This window comes from Bos javanicus, chromosome 10, assembly GCF_032452875.1.
Source record: "Bos javanicus breed banteng chromosome 10, ARS-OSU_banteng_1.0, whole genome shotgun sequence".
In the NCBI taxonomy this organism is placed as follows: domain Eukaryota; kingdom Metazoa; phylum Chordata; class Mammalia; order Artiodactyla; family Bovidae; genus Bos; species Bos javanicus.
In genome coordinates, this window is record NC_083877.1 from 70,418,781 (window position 1) to 70,431,577 (window position 12,797).

Here is a 12,797-nt window from a genome sequence, read left to right on the forward strand (position 1 = left end):
CTGTTCCAGGCACTTAATATGCATGATCTCCCTTAATCCTCACAATGAGGAGGGTTTTGATTTTTCATCCCCATGAAAACAGCTGAAGAGACTGAAGCTCAGAGAGATTAAGAAACTTGCCAGAGATCACAAAAGTAGAACTTGGAAGAGCTGGGATTTGAACCCAGGCAGACTGACTCCACGGCTACCATGCTATGTGGTTCTCATTTTATGTATTAGGAGACTGCTGTTTATTTTCCTAAGGCCTCAAGTTTTGTTGTAAAGTTGGAATTCCATTCTAGTTTTCTGAACTCCAAAACCCATTGTCTGATACTTTCTCTAATTAAAACCATTAGATTTGAAATATCCCAATATCTTACAGTAGAGATCAGTGACTAACTGACAATCTGCCTACTATCTGATTTTGTAGATAAACTTTTTCTTGGAACACAGCCATGCCCAGTTGTCTAAGTGTTGTCTGTGGCTGCTTTTGTGTTACAGTTGAGTTGTTGTAATAGCGTAAGGTCCACAGGTTAAAATGTTTCCTATCTGGCTGTTCACAGAAAAAGTTTGTTGACTCATATCTTATAAGAAACGTTTCTTTTCTTTTTCCTAACTAACCTATTGTCCACGTCTTCAGCAGTAGCAGCTTTGAGTAAGAGAGTAGGTATAGTGATGACTAGCCTGGCTAACTGTGCTTATTTAAAATCTGAGATTGTCTGTTGTTCAGTAGCTAAGTTGTGTCCGACTCTTTGAGACCCCATGGATTGCAGCACACCAACCTTTCCTGTCCTTCACTACCGCCTGCAGTTTGCCCAAACATGTCCACTGAGTCAGTGATGCCATCAAGCCATCTCATCCTCTGTTGCCCCCTTCTCCTCTTGCCCTCAATCTTTCCCAGCATTAGGATCTGGGGCCAAGTAAATGCAAGGACAGAGGCTTTGTTATAACAAAGTGTATCTGGTCTTTGGTGCTTTCTCTCAACCTGCCATAGAATTGAAGAGAAACAATTCCCTTTTGTATACCCAGCACCTTCAACACTGCCAGAGCTATCATAGACAATTGGTCTGATTGATAGTCAGAAATATCTTGCAATAGACCACAAATTCTGTCTCCAGTCAGTCTCCAGGATGGAGTTCAAGTTCAGTAGCCTGACAATTGTGATCCTCTCCCCTCCCCCTACATATCCTAGCTCATTTGCCTATGCAACAATTTCTATTTCTTCAAGACTTAACTCCTGACCATTTGACCACTCAGAAAGGCCAGATTTGCTAGGCTGGCCAGATCACAGCTGGCTTTGGAAGAGGACTGATGTGATCAAAATGATGCTTATGATGTGCAAAAGAACCTGTAGGGGGGAGAGACTGGAGGCTAAGGGGTCAATTAGGAACCTATTTGAGGTGATAATTGTGTAGACAGGGGCAATGAGAGTAGAGAGGAAGGGACAAATTGGAGAGAGATTTGAAAGGAAGCATCTTCAGGAATCTGATGACTTAGTGATCTGAGGGATGAAGAAGATAGAAGTGTAACAGTAAGAATTTTAGTGTTAGTGACTAGTAGATGGTGTTGTCATTGACAAAAAATAGATATTCTCAGAAGAAAAGCAGGGTAAAGGGGGTGAAACAAAGTGTATCTGGAATTAAGATTGGGATTATCCTCCTGATAGTTGTGTGGAATAGGAAATTAGTGGCACTTTTGAATTGAGGCCTAGAGATTTTAACCTAATAAGAACTGCCAAACAACACTGTAAATCAATTATACTCCAATAAACCTACAATTTTTTTTTTTTAAATTGACAGATGGACTCATGCATTCATTCACTCAGCAAATATTTATTTGAGCCACCACAGTGTGCCAGACATAGTTCTAAGCCCTTGGGATGTATCAGAGAACAAAACAAAGATTCTTGCTTTTATGGAGCATCAATTCAGTTCAGTCGTTCAGTCGTGTCCGACTCTTTGCAACCCCATGAATCGCAGCACGCCAGGCCTCCCTGTCCATCACCAACTCCCGGAGTTCATTCAAACTCATGTCCATCGAGTCAGTGATGCCATCCAGCCATCTCATCCTCTGTCGTCCCCTTCTCCTCCTGCATACATTCTAGCAAAAGAGACAAGCAATAAATAATGAATATCATAAATAAGTATATAGTATAATAATGTGTTAAGTGTATGATTAGGCCGGGTAAAGATTAGGCAGGGTAAAGTGTCTGGAGGCTCCTGGAGCAGGTGAGGGCCTTTGCAACTTTTAAAGTGTTCCCAGACAACACCTAGAGCTCTTTTTCTATGATCTGTGGTTTGTTATTTGTCTTCTGACTGAAGGAACAGAAGAAAAAATGGTAGGGAATTGGCTACTGTGTGATGTTTTAATAAAGATTCTTTGTGTACCACATCTGGAGGCAATTTTAAAAAAGGGAAACTTCTTATGGTTCCCATTTCCTGAATGAGTAGCACTGCGATGAAATTTAGGTGAGTTGAGGCTGATAATTTTCAGCAATTTAAATGTCGTTGCCTTTCCTAGAAGGAAGACCTTTGTTTATAAACAGCTGGGTCAATAGAAGTTGTAGCCTCGTTATTCACATTCTTCTGATAGGCTCCCAGTCGGGACACAGGGTGCAGAAGGGACATACAGAGGTTTGAAGCATCATTATTTAGCTTCGGGGTTTTGTTCTTTGTGATGAGGGGGGAAAGGTACAGAACTAATTTCTCTCTTTCTTAGTAGACAAATTAGATGGGATGACAAACTTTTCATAAAGACTGAGAATTTAAGCAATTACCTAGTGATGCGTAGGAACATTATCTGCATTCTTCCCTTCTTGGATTATTAACAAAGTCCCCACTTGGGTCACATGCTAAACAGCTCTCAGTTTTCTGTGTTTCTTCAATAGGATATGATGTGCCAAAGAGCCACTTTGATTTCTACTGCTTTCCATTGCCAAGATGCTTATTTAGGGTCCGCAGAGGAGAGGGGATATTTAAAAAGGAAGGAGAGAGAAAAGAGAGGGTGACATGGTTTTTGGACAGTGTCTGAAGACACCATTGGTACAGATTAAGAGAGAGGTATGCACTGTAATTCTAAAATGGCCTCAGTTCTATTGAAAATAGAGAAACTTGATTCTTTGATGTGGAAATGAACTAAAATGGGAAAGGAAAAGGTCTACTTGTAAACTCTGGGCCTTTTTTTATGTGTTGCTTTTCCTGAGCCAGTGAAATTCCCCAGGTGCAGGGGGCAGCCTGATGCTTGAAGGGACACCCATCGAGCAGACCCAGGTTTCCCTCCCTTTGTGTTGACAGAAGCAGCTGCAGCCACAGCAGTTGGCAAGGTAAGATCCTGTCTGCCTTGGAAGAATCCTGGGAAGAGCCCAGCATCAGTTTGCATCTTTTCAGCTGCAGGTTGAGTAGGACAGAAGGGGTGGGTACTGGAATAGTTTTTAATGTAAAACCTTCTGCACTCAGAGAACTGGGCTCACATACAGCCATCCTTGGAAAGGAGTCATTTTTTAAAAAATTTTTACTGAAATATAGTTTACTTACAATGTTGTGTTAGTTTTAGGTGTATAGCAAATGACTCAGTTATATGTATATATGTGTATATATATATACATATATATACACACACACGTACATAATAACATTCTCTTCCAAATTAGGTTACAAAACATTGAGTAGAGTTTTCTGTGCTATATAGTAGGTCCTTGTTGGTTAACTATTTTATGTGTAGTAGTGTATAGATTTTAATCCCAAACTCCTAATTTATCCCTCCCCTGCTCCCTTTGGTAACCATAGTTCATTTTCTATGTCTGTGAGTCTATTTCTGTTTTTAAATAAATTCATTTGTGTCATTTTTTTTTAGATTCCACACATAAGCTATATCATAGGAAAGGAACTATTTTCAGTTAGAAGAGCCCTCACCAAAGAATGTCTTCAGTGGAAATGCATTTGTTTAATATTGCATTAGCGATTTCTACCCCTTGCACCTATCCAATTCAACGTTTATTAAACTCCTCATGGGTGCTTAGGACTCTGTGTGGTGCTGCAGACTAAAAGGAAAGAGTAAACTTGAATTAATGACAAAGTAAAGGGAAACGATTTTTTTTTTAGCAATCTTCGTAGGAATTCCATTACAAGGAAGCAATGAGAAAGCATGGACCCCACACTAGTGATAGCCCCTGGCATTCCTTATCCTTTCATACACACATACAAACACCCAGAGATGTGCTCAGGTAGGAATGCTCTTTGGGTAAGAATACCCAGGGCTTTTTACACAGTGCCACTTGTCCTAGCTGGGCTACCCCATGGTGTCATCTCATTGATGAAATGCTGATTAAGTTGCTTTGTGCTCCATCATGGACCAATGGGTCATTCTCTGCTTCTTGTCAACTTCAAACAGGCTGGGCAGTCTGAGTTTGTTTTAACTCTACTGACCCCAAATGCCTTTTGTCTTTATCAGACTTTATTCTTATCTTTTCAGAAATGGAATAGTTTCTCTTTTTCCTGTTTCCTCAATATTTGCCTAAAAGATGCAAACTTACAAAAGATGTTTCTGAAAGTGAAGCCGACTGAAAAAGTACCCAATTTTGTTTCTAAATAACTATAGAATTTTCCAAAGACAGTCTGTCACAGATGGGGGATTCCATCTCAGTCTACCTTGAAAAGCAATCAAATTAAACAAACATTTGGTGAGTATCTGCTTTGTATCTGACTTTGTTCTAGGGGAGTTAGAAAGGAAAAAGGATTTATCCCTGCCCTTGAGGAGTTTAAAGTCAAATTGAATTAAGAGGCAACATTAATTAAGCCAAGAATTTACTTCTGAGTTCTTGAATTTGCATTCTTGGCTTCAGTGTTTCTGAATGGCCAAAAGGGTCCATTAAGTTTAATCTATGCAACATAGTAGATTTAGTTGTTCATGAAAAAGAGCTCTCTAACCCAAATAAAGGAAACTCAGTCTAGACACTGGGGATGCTTTAACTAATTTTCAAGCTAATTTGGCTTAACTAGTTCTTTTCCTAATAGTACTTCCTTCCAGACTCTATGAGCATTAAGCACTCACGCAGTCCGGCCACTTTCCCTGGAGAGGTAAAGCTGAATCAGGCATGAATCCAGCTCTCAAGAAGCTCACTGCCAAGCTCAGCAGGTGAGACAGAGCACGAGGGAAAAAGTCGCTGGTGCACAAGGACAAGAACCACGGGACCAGTAACTGGGGTTGAGAGGTTGAGAGAATCACTCCTCTGCTTTTTCTTCAGAGTAACTTCATCTCCCCATGTCAAAGTGTAGTGTAAGGACTGTGGGGAATTCTTTGTGCTTTTGGATGCAAGGTGTATTATATAAGGTCTGTAAAAAGTTTTGGGGTACATTTAGAAAAAAGTGATAACAGTGATAATAATATCTAATATGTATTGAGTGCTTATTATATGCCTGGCATTAACCTAAAGATGGGAATATAGCTCTAATCTGTAACTCTATTTTATATCTGTTGACCCCTGAATTATCTAAATATTAATTTCTAAAAGTGCGTTTTTCATAATCTTTTTATAATTGTTAACCTGGGTGACATTTTCATGAGAATTCATTAATTCTCTCTACTTTTGTGTCTTTAAATTTTTCATAATCAGAGGCCACGCTAAAAAAGGAAGGGGCCAAATAAACTTCATTACCTAAATAATACCTCTGACAAATGATGAAGGCTAAGAAGTCAACAGTTTTCAGTATTTACTATGAGCCAATCCTTCACATACTATCTGTGAACTGTGATTGCATTTTACAGTTGAGGCAATTGAGGCTCAGAGAGGTTAAAGGACTTCTTAAGGAGTTGAAGGAAAAGGCAATGGCTCCCCACTCCAGTACTCTTGCCTGGAAAATCCCATGGATGGAGGAGCCTGGTGGGCTGCAGTCCATTGGGTCGCTAAGAGTCGGACACGACTGAGCGACTTCACTTTCACTTTTCACTTTGCATGCATTGGAGAAGGAAATGGCAACCCACTCCAGTGTTCTTGCCTGGAGAATCCCAGGGATGGTGGAGCCTGGTGGGCTGCCGTCTATGGGGTCGCACAGAGTCGGACATGACTGAAGCGACTTAGCAGCAGCAGCAGCAAGGAGTTGAATGCTGGTCAAAACTTATGTATGCTCTTTCCAGCATACCATCTTGCTCTCCTGGTCCATATGGTTTCTAAGGACAGGATCCCTGTGTTTAATCTTGGCAGCCCCAAGTGCCAGTGGGTAAAATCATACTGCTACACTTCAAAAGTCTCTCTCTGACCTAGTTCAAAACCAGATAAAATGTTCTAAAAACAATATGACATGTATGCTTTAGGAAACATTTCAAAGAAAGATAGAGAAAACTGGCAAAGCAATGGTTAATGATAATTTGTCTCTGAGCGGAATGTCCTTAAATGTCCCTTCACTGTGTGGGTGTGAATATGGAAGCATAACATTTGGGACTTTGGGGTAACCAACATTTATTTCCAGACATTTCACAACCTCTCTTTAAGGTTATATATAAGGCCCATTTTACAGATGAGAGAAAGGAGGTTGAGAGGTCCAAGTTGGCAACACCAAGCGTCCGCTGAGCATTACCATGCCATGGAGTGTGGTGCAGCTGGAGTTCAAATCTGGCCGTCCTGTCCCCCGGTGAACATCCTCTCACCACAACAGTTAAGTGCTATGGTAGAATCAGATGCTTTCTTCTGTGCAAACACCATCTATTAAAGGCTACAGAGGGTCAACCAAATTCCTCTATGTGGCCTGGGAGCGGGGAAGCATTGGGTGTAACAAAATGGCAGCATTTCTTTGTCATGAGGCAAAACGTCCCCCACTCTGTTTGGATTTATTTGGTCTGCATGGACCAAACTGAACAGAAGTGAATTATCCCATCTGTTGTCAAAACCATCCTCCCTGACTTCAAAGAGTCCCAGCCCCCGGAGGGAGAGCCCCCCAGGGTGCAGAGAGAGATGGAAGCCCCTAGGCCTCCTGTCGCCGCTTCAGTCTCTGGGGGCTGGAGCTACTGCCTGTCATCCCAGCTGACTTCACTTTGAATCTGCAGCTCCTCACCACCCCCAGCCTTCCCCTCAGCTCAAACAGACGAGGCCCGATTTCTGTTTGAAGTAGATGTGCTACTCTTCACACGGTGGGCTCTCCACGGAGGTACAGCGGGATTAGAGGAAACGGCTCCCCGTGGGGCGAGGCCACCTAAGCCTCCAGCGGCGGTGGCGACAGTCAGAGCTTTCAGCCGCTCAGGGGGCAATTATGGCATTCCGGGCTTTTCCACAGGGGTCCCCAGGCCACCGAGGGATCTTAATTAAAGTGGCTTTGTGGGCCTTGGAGGCAAACACAGGCCCAGAACTCAGAGGGGGTTCTTGTTGTGAGTTCTGGTCTCAGAGGGACCTAGTTCATAGGAGCAAAGGAAATGAAACAACTTGGGCCTACTGTCTAAATTCTAAAGCAAAAGTCTTGTTCACCTGAATAACCCAGAGCGGTCCCCGCAGAGCATCACCTGGTATTTCCTTTGCTGATGTAGAAATGGTTGGGAAACCAAACTGGAAATTGCTCAAAGTAGAGCTTTCCTGGTGGCTCACTGGTAAAGAACCTGCCTGCCAATGCAGGAGATGCAGGTTTGATTCCCTGGGTTAGGAAGATCCTCTGGAGGAAGGCATGGCAACCCGCTTCAATATTTTTGCCTGGAGAATCCCGTGGACAGAGGAGCCTGGTGGGCTATAGTCCATGGGGTCGCAAAGAGTTGAACGCAACTGAAGCAACTTAGCAGGCACACACCATGCATTGGAATGATGCTTTCTCCTCCCTCAGATTATTCTGAGGAAAAGGTAATAAATAGATCTGTAAGGAAATTAGTTATCTTAAAGTTTAATTACATGCGTTAGTTATTACCTTTTCATGATGATAGATGAAAATTTTGAGTTATTTTGCTATAGGGCAAGTATCTCCCCATAGATATTTTAAATGTAGCTCTAAGCAAATATTTTTTAAAAAGATAATACAAAGTTAAATATAAAATTATCTTCTCTGTAAAAATATTTTTTATGAAGATCAATTTTGTGTGTGTGTGTTTGATTTAATTTGAGTATTACTCTCTGGATAGAATCATAGAATATATTTGTTTTGAAAATGTTATTTAAAAAGGAAAAATGAAGTCTGGGTGCCATTTTTAAATAGAATATCAATAATTATATTTTCTCATTAAGATGATACAATTAGATAGGATTAAAAGAAATATTAGTATCCAAGGATAATTTATATTGATGCCTTCCCCTCTGTTCTTAAAGTATGAAATTATTTACACATCCCTCTAATTGGCAGTTGTTTCACAATTTGGAGATATATATATACATATATGTGTGTATATATATACATATATATATCACAAATGTGTGCAATTGTTTAATTAGTGCCAATTTTCCTCCTAGACCTTAAGCTCCAAGAAGGTAGGGACTATATCTGATTTGTTTACCATTGTATGCCCAGTGCCAGACATGTCTTAGCTGCTCAAATATCTGTTGAAATACATAAGTAATCACTCAAAGAGATGTAATGTAATAATGATGGTATTTATTTGTTTTTATAAGAGTGCCTGCTTTGAATTTTTTCTCTTAATCAAGAGAATCAGGTAATAAATTTGGACTTTATGACTTTAAGAAAGCACTAATGTTTATCTACAAAAAATTATGACTGAAAACAGTCTATGGATTGTCACATCAGGTATGCAATGGTTTACCAGTTCATACAATTGAGACTTTCAAAAAATTAGTGACTGGTCCCAGCAAATCAGAGTAAGGGTAAAATTTACTCAATATAATTGTTTAAAGAGTCTACTTGTAGCTGAAACACGTTTAAATTTTGCCTGGAGATGAAGTAGTCTTATTTCATGGTGTTAGTACCAGAGCAGGTAGTTCTAGGGAATTTGCACAATTGCTGTGCTATGCATTTCATCTATAAAGATGACTAGCTGACATGGCAGAGCTAAGGGACTGAAGTTCAAAGTTGGTGTAGACATCTGTGATTGACTGTAGGGAATGCCAGGCACTGCCAGACAGATGTGTTGGGAATTCACCCCCAACCTTCATGGAATCACCTTGTGCTCCCTCCTTCAAGAGAAATCTGGTGAAGGGGAACTTTAACAATGCTGAAAAAGAGCTAAACGATAACCTTTTCTTCCAGGAATAAGGATGCCTCTGGTTGTGCAGGAGTCAGTGAGAGTAGGAGCTGTCTCATAGCCTTGCAGACAAGACCTGCATTGTCCAAGGTTGCTGTTTCCGCTGCCATTCCCTGGTTCCCCTCTGCCCTCAAAAGGTTTGTAAAGTGGTCAGGGCCATGATGTTGCCCAGTTTTGCTACCAACTTTCTTTTCTCTTGATCTTTTGTTTCAATGTCTGCTTTCTTTCGTCTATGTGCTCACTGAAGCCTAATTGTGGGGGTCAAGCTATAATTAGTTTATATATGAAGTTTAATTCACTGTGGCTCTTCTGGCATTAGACTCAAATGGGCTTTGATGTCTGGCTGGAGCTTTGATCCCTGTCCCTCGAATGGTGGTCATCACCCCAACTCAAAAGACTGCCTTTTATTTTTTTCCCTCCTATTAGGAGACAGCTTTTCCCAATTACATCATTTGTGTTTGTTTGGCCATAAAAGCTGGAAGGCATCATTTTGTTGCATTGCTCTATAGCTAAACGTGCAATTGATGCTCCTTACTTTGCTGGGCTGCAAAAAAATGTTCACTGCTGGATGAGGCGTTTGTACAATGATGCTCAGACTTTGTGGGGGGTGCTGTTGGGAGTCGTTCTGCCCAAGGGCAAAGCGTCAGACTGTGTCATCTGAGGGACCTTTCCTGGCTTTGCCCAGGAAATGTCTTTAAGTGTAAGCCACATGACTGTGATATATTCAGTCAAGATTCTTTTTCATGCTGGCAACTTTATCTTACTCTCTAGATCCTCCGGGTGGCAGATCCACCCTGTCTTTAATGTCACACATTCTGAGTGTCGATTAGCAGCCTTTCTGAGAAGACAGAGGCCTCCAGGGAAAGCAAAAGAACTAAAGAGAGCTGAGCAATACTAGAAAAGAGATAACAAAGTAGCATTGGTGGAGGAAGAAGCACCAGTACTTGCTTTAAAAAGAAAAGGAAAGAAAAATCAAAACAGTAGGGCAAAGTGAGATCCTGTAGCTGACAGGAAGGAGCAGCAAACAGTGGGTGATTACCTTCAACTGCTTCCCAAATACCTGCAACCGAAACAAAGACTCAAAGAGGAAAGAAAGCCTAAGAAAGAAAGACTAAATTGGAGAGGAGAAATAGGCTGTTGGGTTAAAAAGAGAATAGGGGCAACCCAACCAGGCACACTTAATCTGACAACATTAGTTTTCCTGGAAAAACAATTACAGCGTTGAGCTCCTTGGTTCTAACTTCACTTGACAGCCTGAGTTTGTTTTAATTGGTGCATGAATGAACAGCATTATTTATTAATGTGTAATGGATACTTTGGAAAGCATAACCTCTTTTCCTATTTGTGACCATTTTATTGGTGGAGCCGTTTGAATAGATTAGTTTTAATATTTAAACTTGCTGGGAACACTTTTTCATGGACATGTACAAGCTGTTATGGCAAATGGTTTGCTTTGGGCTAATGAGCCAGCTCGAAGCTGCATTTGGTGAGGAGGGGGCTGGGGAGGTATAGAGGTTTGGAGACACAGTGACTTGTCTGTCTACTTTAACAAGATTTATTAGTAGTGTGTAAAAACATGTTTCGGCTTTTTTCCCCCCTCTCGACTATATAAATATAGTTGTCAATGTGTGACATAACACAGGCCCCAATAATAGACTCCACCCAGCCAGAAGGAATCTAATTCAGAACTAGAAAGCAAGAAACTTGACTATAAATGAATGGCACAAGACAATGACAGAGGACAAAGGGGTGTGGCATTTGGCAAAGAGGACCAGTCATTATTCTTTAGTGCTTTACTAAAATAGGAAGGAAAATTTGGTTCCTTTATTATCAAGTACTGTGTTTGGCACACAGTAGGCATAAAGCTTAGATGAGCTGAAGAGAATTAATTTTGTATGCTGATGAGCACCCAAGCATAATTCCATTTTTACATTTTTAGATTTAATATACAATCTAGTTAATGGTGAATCATGGTTGTAGTTATAGTTCCAATTATGACTGTGAGAGCAGCAATGGGGAGGTCAATGGAGAGTGGCTAGAGAATTCTTATTTTTGCTTTTTGGTAAATGTGAAATTGTTTTTTGCAGAAATTAAGTTAGTTAGACACTGTGTTAATGAAAAAACAATTTACAACCAACCTGAAGTTTCTTGAATGATTGCAAAGGCATTGTCCTGACTATAGTAATACTTATTGTTAGGTCACTCAATCATGTCTGACTCTTTGCGACCCCATGGACTGCAGCAGGGCAGGCTTCCCTGTCCTTCACCATCTCCCAGAGTTTGCTCAAACTTATGTCCATTGAGTCGGTGATGCCATCCAACCATCGCGTCCTCTGTCGTCCCCTTCTCCTGCCTTCTGTCTTTCCCAGCATCAAGGTGTCTTCTAATGAGTCTTTTCCAATAGTAACATTAAGAGAAAAATAATCACTGCCTTCGAGGAATCCTAATAATGTAATTGGAGAGAACAGATACACATAAATACCTATGTACATAGTTATGTGTGTGCATAACCGGATAAATAACCATGCAAAGAGCATTTGGTAAGAATCAAATATTCATGCAGTTGACTGGAATTCAGAGGAGAGAAGTGAACTGATCTTGGAGGGAAGAAGGTTGGCCCACACAGAGGGGAGAAAGGAAGAATTCTTAACAGGGGTAAGAAGCTTAAGAAAGGTCTAAGAGTCTTAAATAATGATATAGAATGCATACAACATTGTGCCTGAACTTCAGCAAACTGCAACTGGCTGAATTCAATTTCTGAGTACATCTCTTGGACGTACTGCTTTTAAAACAGATATGGTACTTTTCCATGGACAAGCCGACGAGAGGCATTTCCAAACCCCATCTCACTGAAATGCCCTGAGACCGGTGTCCCAAGCATAGATGACAATATTACAAATGCAACCGCAGGGGGAAAGTTTGTTAAGTCCTTCTGGAGGAAGAAAAGAAAGATACAACTGAACTCACATAACCTTTACTCTCTCTGTGCCTGTGCCACTGTAAACACACTATATATATATATATATTATATACTGTATATTATTATAATTCTTACAACAGGCACCTTGTTAGTAGTTCCATTTTACCCTTGGGGAAACGGAGGCACAGAGAGGTGAAGTTACTTGCCTGCGCAGCTAGTCTTGGCAGGAAAGGGGATTCAAATTCAGGCAATCCGGTTTCAGAGCTCTTGTGCTTGCAGACTAAATAACAACAATAAAAAACTCTTAACAAAAAAACCCAAAGCGCGCAAGCGCACGCGCACCCCCTAAGCCCGGAGCTTGTAGAAGAATTGATGCAACCGCTGGCTGTACAGCGACATCCTCCTGCCTAATTTTAAATGCCTTCCAAGAAAAGATTAAAACAACAGCAGCAAAACCAAGAGTTCAACAGTTTTCGGACAACGCTGCACTGTGCCTTGTAGGGCTTGCCTTTACAACTTGGAATCACAAAAGCCAACTCCAAGAAAAAGTCTTTGAATACACTCGCAGTACCTTACTTGGTAAGGTGGAAGAAACCTAAACCAGCCTGAGTGGATACGAACAGTGGACGTGTGGGGAAAGGGTTAACATGGTGGGCTGCAACTCGGTCGAGTTTCAGAAAGTTCTCTGGGGAGCCCAACTGCTGCGTCCCTTGGCGGACCCTGCCAGCGAAGCCGG